The sequence below is a fragment of the Grus americana genome, chromosome 1 (genome assembly GCF_028858705.1).
Source record: "Grus americana isolate bGruAme1 chromosome 1, bGruAme1.mat, whole genome shotgun sequence".
Classification (NCBI taxonomy): Eukaryota; Metazoa; Chordata; class Aves; order Gruiformes; family Gruidae; genus Grus; species Grus americana.
This window is the reverse complement of record NC_072852.1, coordinates 30,624,273-30,639,577: the sequence shown is the minus strand read 5'-3', so window position 1 is coordinate 30,639,577 and position 15,305 is coordinate 30,624,273.

Here is a 15,305-nt window from a genome sequence, read left to right as displayed (position 1 = left end):
GCTGGGGCATAACAATGTGCAGGTATGCTCATTATCACACAGGACTGAGGCCCCGAATCATCCTTTTCATAGTTAATCACTTTTTCGCTTGCAATGATCACTGATTAAGATCAGCGACTGAAAAAGTGCAAAGGTCCAAGGAACTCTTTAGGCCCATCCTGTTAGCATCGCTGAAACACATCTGTCATTGGAGCCACTTGCGTCCAAGGGAGACACGGCCGCTTATGGCTTCTCAGCTCAAGTTACCAATATCCATTTACAGTAGGACTGCTTCCCTGTGAGGCCAGAGAGGGCTGCCTTGACAGCAGAGTGCCATAATCACTCCACCAACGCTTTCTGGGGTACAAACAGAAGCAAGTGGTGGCTCCTTCAGGGGAACATATCTGTCTAATCTACTGACAGTGAAATAGTCCCAAACAAACCAATACTTGACTCTTAAAATTTTCTACAGACTTGACCCTGAATTGGACTTCAGCTCATTCCAAACCTCCATAATCCCCACCTTGAACAAACAGCTAGGTGACTAGTAAACTCCAAGCTCCAACTGCATGTGGCATAACCACTGTGCTGTATATGGATGTTACAGTATCTCCTGTAGACATTGGTAAGATCTTTGTTCTTGGATGGCCGCACATCTCGGGAGCCTTTGCAATATCTGGTATTACAACAAAGAACTATCCGTACACGAAGGTGATCTGACAGTAACAGCTTCATCTTACAGCAGTCATAGCTTTTCTCTTATTTGCAGGCTCTGGAGGTAATCCAAAGTAATTTGCTTTTCAGTATTTTCTAAGTCCACTGTAAATAAAAATGACATACAAAGGGTTCAGATAGATTTAACAACATACCACTGACACTCACCTCTCTCAACAGCTGCAACTACTATCACTACTGAAATGACAGCTTGGCTTCAGGAAATTTTCTGCTGAATAAATCTGGACAATAATAGAAAGATGGTGGTAAGCAAGGAGAAACACCTGGAAGATTTGACCAAGAAATTACTTTCACTCCCATTAAAGGCATTGTGGTGCCACTCCTTGAAATGTTGGCTGAATCGTTAGGTGGTCAGGTAATATCAGTAGACAAATTGCTTTCTTCCCCTGGTTAGCTTGCTCAGACATTAACTCCTTTGTTCCAGATATCCACAACAGTCCATGTTCTTGTTAACCCAAAACCATCAGACCGTATCTGTTTATGTGGATCTACATGTGGAGAAACTATTACAGTAATGAATAGTAAAGCGTCAGCTAGCGCAGGCATTAGCTTGCCTTCCTTGGGGTCATGCCAACATGAGAACATCAGATGGTACTTGGTCTTGTGCTCCTCTGGAAGGAAGCAGAGCTCAGTACCTACAAGCAGCATGTAAGAACTGGGGACAAAACGTTCTCTATAGAGACCTGTCTAGGAACCTGTCAGAGGTGAGGTAAGCCCAGAGAGTGGACATCTTCAGTGGAAAATGATGAACAGACAGTAAAGGGGGATTTTAAGAGGCAATCAAATCCATCCCTTTGCCTGACAGCAGCAGCGGATTTACTCAAAGCATTCCTGACAGATGCTTGTCCATTCATTTTGTAAAACATTTAAATGATGAAGCTTCCACAGGTCTCCTTTTCTAGTGCCTAACTAAATACATCGTTAATTATTTTTTTTCCTGAAGTCTAACCAGATTTTTCCCTGCTGAAATTTAAACCCATTATTATCTGACCTATTGCTTGTGAATATGTAAAATAGTTTGTTACCTTCCAATTTTTCAGTTATTTTATATTATGCTAACTCTGCAAGGCAATTTTACTCTCAAGAAAGCTTTTTCACCCTGAGATACTTGGAATTTTAATACAACATTTATTCTTAAACTCTAGTATAAGTTCAGTTGACATGCTTCATTCACTGCTAACAATACAAAGCTGAACACGGGTAAAAAACAACGATGTGCATACTCTGAATCTGGAAAAAGAGAAAATTCCAGGAGTATCAAAAGGATTGTCACAAGTTTTGTTAGACCACACGCTCTCAAAGGTGATGTGCTGTGTATTGCACACAATCCAAACTGTTCAGGAACCCTAAATGCAATGTCAAGGTATTTGCAAAATGAGCAGAGTGGAAAAATGTTGAACAAAGCAGAAGGAATACTGTGAGAACTAGAATTATCAGAAGAGTAAAATCCCGTTTCATGGGGCTTTGAAGTCTTTGAAGATTCAGTAACTATTTTCATTCTACCAAAGCATAATCTTGTCAAATTATACATAAAATTGCCCGCAAATATGCATTTTCAGATGCAAAATTCCAAGTTTTCTTATTCATTTCACCCTGACTGGAGTTTCTGTTCTGGGATTCAGAACTTATCCCATTGGAAATGGCAGCAAAGCATTATGCTCCACGAAAGCTTTAGTGTTTTGAAAGTGTTTATTTTGACGAAGTTGCAACCAGTTCTAATTAGAACTCTGATTAAGCAACACCTAGATAAAACAAATGCCAAATAGCAATTAAAAATCGGATTTATGTTTTGACTAGTAAGAAAATAATCTGTCCGAAAAGATGCTTAATTCGATCTTCTTACAGGTTGATAGTGTAATTTATCTCAGAAGATGTTGGCGAATAACAGAAGTTGGATCAAATCATTAGGTCGCAGCCCAGTGCTACTGGGATTAAGGAAACTGTTCTCTTCAATTGAGAAAAAAAGCACATTTGGTCCATCACATGTTACTGCCCTTATTTTTTCTGACAGATTAACAAGAATACTGAGATTTAAAGAGAGGGACAGAGGGGATGAATGTACTGTCACTTCCTCTGGGACGCATAAGAAATACTGTGGCCAAAGAGGTTAGTCCTATTCGAGAACCCGGTCAATCTTAGAATTCAAGAAAAGTTTTTTATAGACTCTGTTTCTTATCCTTTCTCTGGTTTCTGGGCCACACTTCAGCAATCAAAATGCTGTCCACGATTCACTGATGAGCCAGCAAAACCCCTGAATGGTAATGAGAACCTTCCAGTGGAAACAGTCACAGCAGAGTGCTGCTGCTAATTTATCACTGTGAGGCAAACTGCATTACACACAAGGGTGAAAGGACAATTTAAAAATCGATTGCCTGCCAATTTAAAAATCTATTAATAATTATGGGTTTGCTTTTCAAGTTCTGCACTGCTCATTTAATCTTAATATCTTCTTCACCACGTAACTAACTTTGGAAAACAGTGCTTGTCTACAAGGTGACACAAAATTTTGAAACTCACAGACACCCTTTGCTCCTCAGCAAAGGCTCACGGCTAATTCATTAACTTCCAATAATGCTTTAGTTTTTTTCTGAAAGGAACACTGAAGCGTTTTCTTCAGAAGGCCTCTCCTCAGTACTCAGAGTCATATGGGTAGATACGTAGGTGATAACAACAATATTTTTATTGATTTTTCAACAGAAGGTGTGATGTGGATTCCAGTTCTTCTTGTGCATCATCACTGACTGACTTTGCACCCTGGAGCAAGCTTAAATAACTAGATAACGAAGAGTTTGCTACCTGTAAACCAATAATAACAATCACAGAGCTTAATGATATTATTTTTAATAGAATTTTAGGTGTAGTGTTTTTTTTTTAAAAAAAACCAACAATGTCAACCAACCTATCATGGGGCGGAAGGAAAGTTCCCTTAAAAAATCTTCTTGTAGATGCTCACCTGTAAGATTTTGTTCAGATTGGTTTGCCTGAGCTGCTGCTTTGATCCGAAGCAGCTCTTGGGTTGCACTTTTTGCTTTACACGGTTAGAACCAAATGACTTTAAAAGGGAGCTCCCTGAGGTCCTAGCATTTTGGGGCTGTTTTGAACTACATTCAGCTTCATCCAAAAATCCGCAGCAGGAGGATCCCTAGCTATTGACAGCAAGTGAGTCAGCTCGCTGAAGCGCACGGGGAGTGAATGAAACCTAGTGAACTGATTCAGCACCTATAAATAAATATCCACTGACTCATTTAGGCCTCCTCCTCGAGGAATGGTGGCCATAACAAGGCATTGAGCTAAACTGAAGAAAGAGGAATCAGCCCCTGGAGTTTGAAAGCTGTTCCTTAACGCTCTTCACTTTTTTGTATCTTCCCCAAGACATGATCTCCAACCCCAGCAGGTGCTTTAAGGCACCTGGGCAGAAGGAAGCCACGACCACTGCTCAGTTCAGGCATTTCCTGGCAAGCCTGGTGAAAACATGTCACCTTCCCTGTTCTATGTTTGCAGTGCCTGAGCAGGCCCCCAGAGTGGTAGTTATTTTTTGTCCTTAATACTAGAAAGATCTTCCATTTATTAAAACTTTGTGGCCATCTGTAGTAACGAGAAGCCTGCTGGCAGAGAAAAACAGGCCTGAGAAAAACAAGCCGAAGAAAACCAGACCGTGGCTGTTACTAAAAACTGTACCTCCATTCACAGAGGCTGCGCGCTGGGAGCTCGGCAGCGCCCTCGTTTAGGGTGTAACGTTTCGCGGCCGCAGCCTCCCCGGCCGGGGCGGCCCCGGCTCCCGCCCCCGTCCGGCCCCTCAGGGCGAGGGCGCCCAACGGCTCTGCGGCGGCCGAGGGAGACCCCTGGCGGCCGTCGGCGCCGCCCGCAGCCGGGCCTAGGGGGAGCGGGGGCAGGCGGGAGGCCGGGCCGCAGGCCTGAGGGGCACAAGGAGGGGAAGGGGCGCTGGGGCAAGTCCCTTGGGGGGGGGGGGGGTATGCCTGGCAGCGCAGTTGCTGCCCAGGGAGTCCTGGGCACCATCTCGGCAAAGTGTGTGCGACTCGAAAGACTGGGGAGGGGAGCGCGGGGAACGGGTGCTTTTGGAGCAGAATAATCCGATTTTAGGCTTGAGGCGCTCGCCGGGCTGGCGGGCCTGGCGGGGGGGGGGAGAGGGGGCACGGCGGGCTGCAGGGCTGAGCCCACAGGCGCAGGTGGTACCGCAGAAATGTTGGGGCAAAGATACGTGAGACGCCTCGGTGTGCTTAAGCCAAAAGGGCACTGCTGTTCAGGTTGCCGTCAGAAAAGCTGGATTTTCTTCAATGGTTGTCTTTTTTTCTTTCCCCTGACAATGGCCGCAGTAATGCCTTTTTAATAAGTTTTTAGATGCCGATTACTATTTTGATAGAAATTGTCAAGTCACGTACTTGTCAGGCTTACATATGGAGAAGGAGCAAGGAGGTTTGGCACAAGTGCAGTTAATCAAAAACATAAACTTAACAAGATGGAAATATTAATGTACTAGTGTAAGTTTTCCTTTTAGTATTTGCAATCCAGTCACTGCTGACTCCATTATCCCAGGTCCGTGAAGCTACTCTGTCATGTACTACAACGGTATGCCCAGGGGCTCATGATCACATCAGGTCTAAAAAGGAATTAAACAACCTAAGTGTCTTTTGAACAGTCCCCAAGTGTTTCAGCATGCCCCTTCGCTGTAAACACAACAGCCTGTTAGGAGAACAGGGAAGGAGGACTAACCACCAAGGTGAAGTCTGCATCCCTCATCCACCCTGGGAAGGAAGGGAGGAAGGGAGGAATGAAGCAAGGAAGGAATGAAGGAAGGAGCAGGCAAGACCTGCAGAGGATGAAGATGGATGAGGTGGTGGTGTCTGACAAGCCAAGCCCAGAAAATGTGGACGTCTCAAATATCTGCTTTGCTCATGTACAGGGCAGAGCTGGGGTAGGAACTGTGACAGGAGGAACCTCAGCCCGTCTTGGAGGTGGGGAATGGGCATTTTTGGGCCAGTGGAACCCATTGTGTGCGTTCTGGTGGCCCCTGCAGACATGTGAAATGCAGCCCTGCCTGGGGGCCAGTGAGGCACCAGCCAGGCAGCCCTGTGCTCAGCACATGGCGCTTGCCAGGCCTCGGAGATGGGGTACTGTTTTCTGAGAGGTAGGTAACTTCGATCTCACTAGTCTGTTCAGCATTATTTTTTCTACCTTCAGATCTGTGATAACATGACATTTTGCCAGTGACTAGAATGGTCATTCACATCCTGATGGAGAACGTACTGCTAAGCCTATTAGACAATCATTGACTTGGAGGTACGCATTTAAGTCATTACTTTGACAAGGGTTAGGCATATGCATTGATTTGGGGGAGATGTAGGCCCTCTTGAAAATTATTATAATGCAAGCGGCAATTTGATATCAGTGATCTATCCACTTATTTTGAGATGGAGAATTTCTTACGCCACTTAAAGAACCCTTCCCAATACTCTGCAGGGCTAGTAAAGACGAAGCCATTTCTTTCAATAAATGTCCTCCATTATACTTTATAGACCAGTATTTCCTTTTCTGTAAGAATCTGGGATTTGTAGTTTGAATTTCTATAGTCCTACTGAAGTAGTTACACTAACTGTCCCAATGTGATGTTATTATGCAATACCTGCCATCCGAAACTATCCAGCAAACTGCCTCTTTCTGCTTATGGTAGGAGCAGTTAAATTCTCTGGAGTGAGCTGGGTCTACTCAAAATGGGTCAGACCTCTCATCACCGAGAGATCACAGTCTCCTCTGTATTCAGATTTCCTTCTGGGGCACATCTGGTCTGGGCTTGGTCTTCGCAGGATAGCTGCATCTGACTGATTTTTCTGTTCTGAGTGGTTGTAACCTGTTGCAGTTTAAGACATTTCAAGACAAACTCTTGCTTGTCTCCTTAAAGTTGTCATTCTGGTATATAAGGAATTTTGACTGGTATTTATAGTCAATTTAGCTATCCATCTTGGCAGAAAGTGAAGCATCTTACTTGTAACAGATACCATCATAATTCTTAGGGCAGAGTCTTGTTTCCATTTAAAGGACCACAGGCTCCACATTGTTGCAACCACAGAAGTATTACACAGGCTAATTGGAAGGGAAACAGACCCTTCCCAAACAGTTGATATAGTCTCCTATCCTTTACTTAGGAATTACAAGCACTAATACCATTACTTGGCATGCAATAAACTATTTGGAAAACTTCCCATCCAGGTTCTCCTTGCCAGCTCCAAGTATCCTTGACAAGTAAAAAGTCTTTATGGTAGTTTCCAACAATTTGAGTTGTATAGCTTAGTTCTAGTTCTTTGTTAGGTATCTAAAAAAGCAATAGGGTTTCTAATTTCTAATTAATTTGCCTCTTTGGGGGATTCTTTTATGAATACCACAGACTGTACTTCACAAATGCTGTTAATTTCTTGCCAGCTACTCATGCACTGTGTTTTCTTGTTCCTCCTGCAAAAACATGAACTTCATATGAAAGTCCTAACTCCTGGTATGTTTACTTGAAACCTTTCCTTTCTCAAAGGTATTTTTGCTATGTAAATGGTACAACTTTAACAAATGTCACTGGGAGCTACACTTAAATGCCCTGTAATTTGAGAGCTATAGCCCTCAGCTGGGAAATAGGAAGCAATAGCTGAAATCTCCTTAAGCACGCCACATGATAGCTGCACAGCCTCTCATTGAGCTACTGGACAAAGCAAGAGAGGGGACAGTAACACTACCATTGCCTTTTTTGTCCTGTGTAGACCATGATTCATCAGATGTGCTCTAAAAAACAGAGCAGATTGGGCACCGTAGGAGAGAGAGAGACGTGCAAACAGCTCATTTCTGAATCCTGGCAGACCTTAGCTGTGAACTAGATGCTAACTGATCAGCATTGCCAGGAAAGGGTATTTAGATGCTCAGGGAAATTTTCTGCTGCAAAGATGTGTTCACATGCTTCCAGCATTACATGGCAAATTAGCTGGAGTTTTGAAGATCTCAATTTTGAGCACAGAAGAATGAAGCAGCAGTTAGCTGGAAATAAGGTGATGGAAAAAAAGCTGTATCCTGGAACTGGATCTGAATGATTAGGAATATAACCAAATAGGAGGAGGATCTCTCAGGATCTCTGTGGCACTCAAATCCCAATAACTTCTAAAGATGTTATAAATCCTGTAACTCCTGAAGGTGACTAACTTCATGATGACAGCCTTTTGTAAATCTACACCTTAATCTCTCTGAGCTGTACATCTCCAGGTGTGAAGTGGTGGTAGCAGCATTTTCCTGGTTCAAAGAGGCATTATGGGGATAAGCTAAATACTGTGAGTCATCTAGATAAGAACCAGATAATGACATCTTTTTTTCCAGGGAAAACAATAGGAAAAATCCTATGGCGTTCAACAGGCATAGGACTTTTCTCAGAGTCATTATTCTACCTGGACAATGTGAAAGGATGAGACATCCTTAACCCTGTTGCTCTTACCTCTGGCAATTCATGTTCAAAGCTGGATCTGAAAAGTAGTTTCTTCTCTTCTGAGGCCTAAGGAGGCATCTTGCTGACTTTGGAACAGGTGGGAAGGGAGAGGATGCTCCATAGGTGTACAAGGGGTAGAGACTTCCCTGGCAGCTATAGGAAGAGGTGATAATGGTACCATTTCCATTTGCCTTTCTTTAACCTTCTCCTTTGTGGAAGTTTTCCCCTGACTTGATTTGGCATTTCAGTCTCGGCACCCAAAGCGCAGAGTGTCCTGACACAGACAATTGCCTGAATGAGCGTGGTGGGTTTTGGTGTAGTTTGCACTGGAGTATGCACCTGAGTGGGGATCAGGGCTCCCCGTGAAGCAGATGGGCTGCAGGGAAGCAGTGACATTCATTGGCAGATGTGGCTCCATTTTTTAAGCTTTCCAGTTTCCCTTTTGCATTACAAATTGCTGAATTGAAATCACAGACATGCAATTCCTATATATTGAGACGTATGGTTTGTGGAATATGTAATGTCTGACACCTTCAAGGAGAGCTGTATACACCTGGGCACGTTCACCAGTGCATGGAAAAAAAGAAAACGACTTTGGTAATAAGTGCTGGTAAAAGGGAGCTTGCAATGGGAAGGTTTAAAACAGGCATTAGAGAGAAAGCTGAGCAGCGCTTTTCAGGACACAATACAGACTTTTTCCACTAGGTGGTGGAAATCTGCCACCATCCAGAGCTTTTAAAAAACAGGAAAAAACCCACATAATTATGAAGGGCAGGCTGAATTAAGATAGAAAATAGCTGTAATAACAGCTTACGATGTATCGATTAAAATGAGTTCTCTGCCTGTCGAAGAGACAATCATAGAAAATTATTCTTAATGCTATCCCTGACACAAAGGCAAAAATGTCAGTTAGGGAGGTTTTCTGATGTTTTAGAAAAGGAAATGAAAGGATAATTTAATCTAAATGAATTCTCTCCCCCTCTACAGAAGGACTGTCATCTGTAATTTCAGACCATAGGAACTCAGGAAACAAATCTCTCATGCATTTATTTATCTTCAACTGCCAAAATATATTTTTTAAATTAGTAATTTTAATTAACATGCTTCATAGATCTCCCCCAGCCCAAGAGTCGCTGCCATGTAAGCATTGTTTCTAAAGGTGTCCTCATGGTGGCAGCAAAACGATCAATTATTTAACAACATATTTGAAAATAACACAATTTTCTGTTGTTCTTGGCATAATCTGTGGCTGGAACAGCAGAGACAAAGCACATGCTCCGGATGCTAACATCACAGAAGGAACAAGGATTTGCAAAATCACCTGCTTCTAATACAGCACCAACAGACAACCGCTGCTGACTTTATTCCACCCTTCTTCCTTCAAAGCTACTCCCAAGCCATACTCGACATATGATTCATGTTTTCAGATGAAAGCAACTATCACAGACACAGTTTTTAAGGATAATGAGGACCTACTCTTTTCACTGAAATTCATGGCTGTTATCTCACTAGCAATTCACACATCCCACAGAATGAAGTCATCAACATACTATTTTGAAGGAAAAAAAAAAAAGAGATGGTGAGGTACCTGCTTTAAAGACGCTGTCGTTTAGTGAGCTTGCCCCTCATTTACTGAACAGGATACAATAAATCATGTTCTTGTTAATGTCATTCTGAGCATGCTGGGTTCACTTTCTGATCCATTTTATCAGACCCTATATTGCAAACATCAAATCTCATAAATTATAACCAGTTTACATCTTGTGTCCTGGAAAATTATCGGACCTGAACACAGCTCTAATGTGCTTCCACCCAGTGCTATCATTATGAATCTTGAGTTCTGCTCATCACACAGAAATCTTTCTTCATTTATGCATAGACAGACCTCAGTCTTGCTGTTGAATTCCTTGATTTCTTCTTGGCATCTATAATAAAAGTGGCTTGTAGTAGAGTTAAAAGGCTGAACTCTTCAGAGGACTGGGATGAGCCTTCAGTTAATGAGTTGCAGCTCTTCTGGTCCTGTCAATGAGGGTCACACCAGCTCTACTCCTTCATGTCTTTGCCAGGGAATACGATCTTGCCATCTCATTTCTTTCCTTGGCCTATCTGTCTGATCTCTGAGCAGCCTACATGTTGCATGGGTACCGCACGGATCTGCACAATAGCTGTGATACTTGCTCTTTCTGCCAATGAGATCTTGCATTCCCAAGTATGATTGGCAAAGTTTCCCCTGCCACCTTCAGAAAGACCTGTCTCTGCACTGTTCCCCTTCTTATCTACTTCTCTCCTTTCCTCCCAGAGTCTGACAGCGATTTCTGACTGTGGCTATGCGGTGATGTCACAGGGAGGCTGTGCAGAACTAGGCCAGCTTCATCCCCAGTAACTTTGTAGGCAGAGAGTGCCAGCCCTGCTGTCTGGACGGGTATTTTTATTTGAACACTATTATGGGCTGGGTTCTTGGACTTAGTGGTGGCAGTATCAATCTTCTTTCTGCTGCTTCTCTTCTCCTACTTTGTCCAGTCAGGGACTGGATTTGGATCAATCTTAGGTAAATATCTTGGCTAGTATATAGTAATTAGACCTTTTCCCTAAATTACAGCATCTGATACATTTGTCATTTCCAGAACATCAAAGCATTTCTCTTCCTGCTCTCACAGTCTTCTATACATGTATCACATTCAGTTAAAATTTACCTTCAGCATTGCTGTTGATAGGATGAATGGCACCTGAAAATAGTCTAATGACAAGCTTGCCTCTGCATCCCTGTACTCAGTACAATGGAATGGGAGTGCTCTGTGTGACCTGCGATTCCAACGGGTCATTTTACCTCTGCTGTACCTCTGCCATTAGAGATGCATGTACAGGACACAGCCACCAGCAAGTTGTGTCCTTCATCCCATAAAGCACATGCTCATACTGTGCAGCAGAGAGAGATCTGTGAAGTTCCTAATAATAATTAGGCTACATAATTAAAAATATACATTACAAATGCTAGAAATAGCAGGTTTTCTTTTGATATATATACATATATATAATATAAAACCAGGTTTTTCTATATGAAGGCCATTTTGTTGCCTTTATGATGCTTAGTGGATTATGAAAATAAGCTGTAGTTAATGTGGCTGGGTACTATCAGGAAAATTTTGGTAAAGAAATTCACAACCAAATGGAAAACAAAACAGAAAACATATTAGCACCTTTCTAGAGAATGGCCATGAACTCCAACACTGGTAGTAGTAACCAGAAGAGGGCTTGTTCAATTCTGTTTAAGAGCCCTTTTCATCATCTGTCCTTTCCCTGAATAAAGTGATTATGCCAGGAAACCTGGTTACACTTATCTCCAGCCTGATTGCCAAGCAATAATGGAGCATACAGTGGTTATTCTGAAACTAGTGTAAAATACTCTTCTATGAATTAACCATTCATGTACTTGGGTGGCTACTTAAGTTGATATACTTTTTCTGGAGTTTTTTGAGATGGATATTTGGTTGCTCCTCAGCTGAAATCTAACCAAACAAGTATGCTGGCTACATATACTTTACAATGGGAAGTCTAGATCAGAACTGAGATGCAGTGCTATAGCGATGAGTGACAGAAAATCTCAAGTTAGCTAGCAATACTTAGACAGATATAGCCATAACTACATTACTTTTCTCCTATTAATGAAAAGTTCTTTTTCCTGCGTGTTTTTTATGGACCACTGATAACCACAGCAAATAATATTGTGGTGGAAATGCTAATAAAGGAGGTGATTATTCCCTTTTTATTTGATTTGTGGAGTCTCATTTGAAAAGTTACGTTGTTTGAAGAACTGAAGACAGCTGCTTTTTTTTTGTCCTGCCTAAATATAAGGAGTAGAAGCTCTGCATTCCACAGATACTCTCTAATAATTTCCAGAAATCCATTATTCATTAAATGTTACACCTAATTTTAGGTCTCTCATTTTGCAATGTTATTCTTCACCCTCAAAAACGTAGTATCGCTTACATAAAGGTTATTTTAGAGGCTTCTATTACACAGAATCACATTAGCAATCCAAACCATTTCTTCTCTCTGCACAGACTTCCAGCTAGGACAATATTATTAAAATGCAGAAGTTACAGTACTTCTCTTCAACTTTATTTGCCTTTTAATGGTCCTAGTAAAGTACTGCTTCATTTGTAAATGTTCTCATCACGGAAATGGAATATATCAACACTAAATTGTCTTGACTCAGCTGACTGGGATACTCTTTCAGCAGCATCTCAGATTATAAGACAGTAAGTAGCACAGGGGCAAGCCTGTGCTGAATGTTGTACTCTAACAGCTACATTTCTCTGAGGATCCAAACTAGTTAGTTTTAAGTTAGGGTTCACACAGCTTTACAAATCAGGCTGCAGAAGAGACACGCTTCAGAGTCTATGATACTAATTGCCACAATGTGATTATAATCTCAGGGTTCAGGGCAAACTCAGTTCGAAGTAATGGCATTATACCTATGCAGCTTGCAGTTTCTTTTGTAAATCAGTGAGCATATGTGAAAATATTCGCAACCTTTCTTATATAACTTGTCTGTAAAGTCTAATGTAGGCTTACTCAGCACTTGTTAGACCACATCTAGATACCGCATCCAGTGTTGGGCCCCCCAGTACAAGGACCCTGATGAAGTAGCGTGAGTTCAGCAGAAGGTCACCAGGAGACTCAGTGGCTGGAGCACCTGCCCTGTGAAGACACGCTGAGGGAAGGGAGCTCCTTCAGCATGGAGGAAACATGGCTTTGGGGGCACCTAACAGCAGCCTGCCAGTACCTGTGGGGAAGGAAGGTATCAAAAAGATGGAGCCAGACTCTTCAAAGCAGTGCATGGCAGGAGGACGAGAGGCAAGGAACATAACTAAAACAAGAGAGGTTCTGACTGGATATAAGGTACATTTTTACCCATGAGAACAGTTGGGCACTGGAACGGGCTGCTTAGAAACGTTGTGCTATCTCAGCCTTGGAGCTTGTCAAGAACCGACTGGATAAATCCTTGAGCAACCTGGTCTGAGCTCACAGGTGACCCTGCTTTGAGCAGAAGGTTGGACTATAGACCTCCTGAAGCCTCTTCCAGTCTGAGTTATCCTATGATCTTATTTGTTCACATTTGTTGAAATTATTAATTCCTGCATGTATCACAAGACAGATTTTCAGTGAAATGGTCTTTAGTTTGATCCACTGTTGAGGGGCAACGCCACTGCCCAGTAGCCCTGGTGGCCCAGAGCTGGTTTGCCAGAATGGAAGATTCTCAGGAGACTGTGGATCACAGTCTCATCACTGAGTGCATCATGGTACTAGATGGTTTGTTGGAAAGTCTTCTTAGGGATTCCTCTAGCACACAGCACTGTAACATTGGAGCTGCTTCTCTGAAGAGAGAGAATCACAGCAACAGCGATCTGAAGAAATTGGTGTTTATCCATTCTTACTTGTCTGATGTAATTAGGTAGCTCCCAATGCAAAGTAGTTGCTCAAGCAATTGGCTCCCAGGTGGTACACACCTTCCCTTTTCCTGTGTCTATTTTTAGTGTAAGCTCTTTGCAGTAGGAGCTATTTGTTAGCTTGTGTTTGTACTGTGTCTAGAACAAAGCAAATTCAAATTCAGTTGGTCTTAGGTACCGTAATAAACCCAACAAATGATATTCAAGTCAGGAGGATATACAACACACCTGTGTATTAGCAATAACTGGATGCTGTTGCAATTCCCTTGGTGTAAGAAGGAGAAAGAGATCAAGGTAAGCAAGATGCCTGGAGGACAGAGCACTTCATATATCAGAGTGCTGTAAAGCCAATCACCCAGGCTGGCTGCTTCAGACCTGTGGGGTTTGTAATATATACCACTATGGCAAGAGAGGAGTTTCATCTCTGAGCTGTCAGCTGGGGAGAGGATCAAAGGATAGGTAGAAAAGTGAAAAGGCAACTTGTTGGAGGAATAATTGTACTCTCCTAATTCCTATATTCTAAATGGCTATCCATGTTTGAAACAGAAGATGGTAACACCTATTTAAATAAGAGTATGAATGTGGAATGGAAGATAAAAATATGAAATAGGTCAATAATAATAATAATGGTATAATTGTATCATTTGTGTGTGCGTGTTTTCTGAGAGGCTGACAATTAAGAGTTGACATATGCGTGAGTGGAATTACTAGATATGTGTATGTGTAGAGCATTTTGATGCTTTGGGAGCTGCAGAAATAACATTTTAAAATTGAAAAACTATCTCTGGAACTCTTATTTCTGCATAAGGGAGCCAATGATGGTGCACTGGCAGCTTTCATTCTAGCATCTTCTAATTTCTGAATACCTGAAATTGCATCCTGAATATTCTTTTGCTGTAGGCTTTTTTATATTACACACAGACATTTGCAGGCGCATGGGCATACCCAAATGCACACATGCAAACTATATTAAATTCACACACATCTAAATGCATATAATAATATAATTAAAAAAAAAAGTTATTGCTCCTCCAAAATTACTTTGATCTTACAGATACAGTTGCAAAAACAGATTAAAAAAAAATCCAGAAGTGTAGGTTAGTACAGATGTAATATTTAATCTTAACATGTACATTTTTAGGAAAAGTGATCACATTTCATTTTTATTAAAAAATTCTTCTATCCAATCAGGGCAATTTTACACTAGTCTGAAAGATTGCTTGGTAAGCATGAGACAAATTCACAGTGTTAACTGTTATGGCTGACACTGAATTTAATACATGATGGGAAACTGGAGACTGAACATGTTATAGGGACAATTTTCTTATATTTCAAGGTTCAGAATCCTGTAAATCTCTTATCAGGCTTCCTAAATTAATGATTACAAGAAATAGTTTCACCCGCTCTTGCACTGAAAATAGCTCCTCTTCCAATTCCTATCAGTTTTATTGCCACCATGAAGCCAATTTTTTTTTTTTTTAAATTTTTATTTTTTCAATTTAATAGCCCTCCTGGTCTTAATCTCACCATGTAAATGAAGAGAAACACCTGTACCTGCAGACAGTGAGGATGATTTTAACCTATTTACAGGTAAGCCATTGCATTTTCTGGCTTATTCTATCAATTCTCAACCAATACCAACAATACATTGAAACTTTTTTTGTATAGAT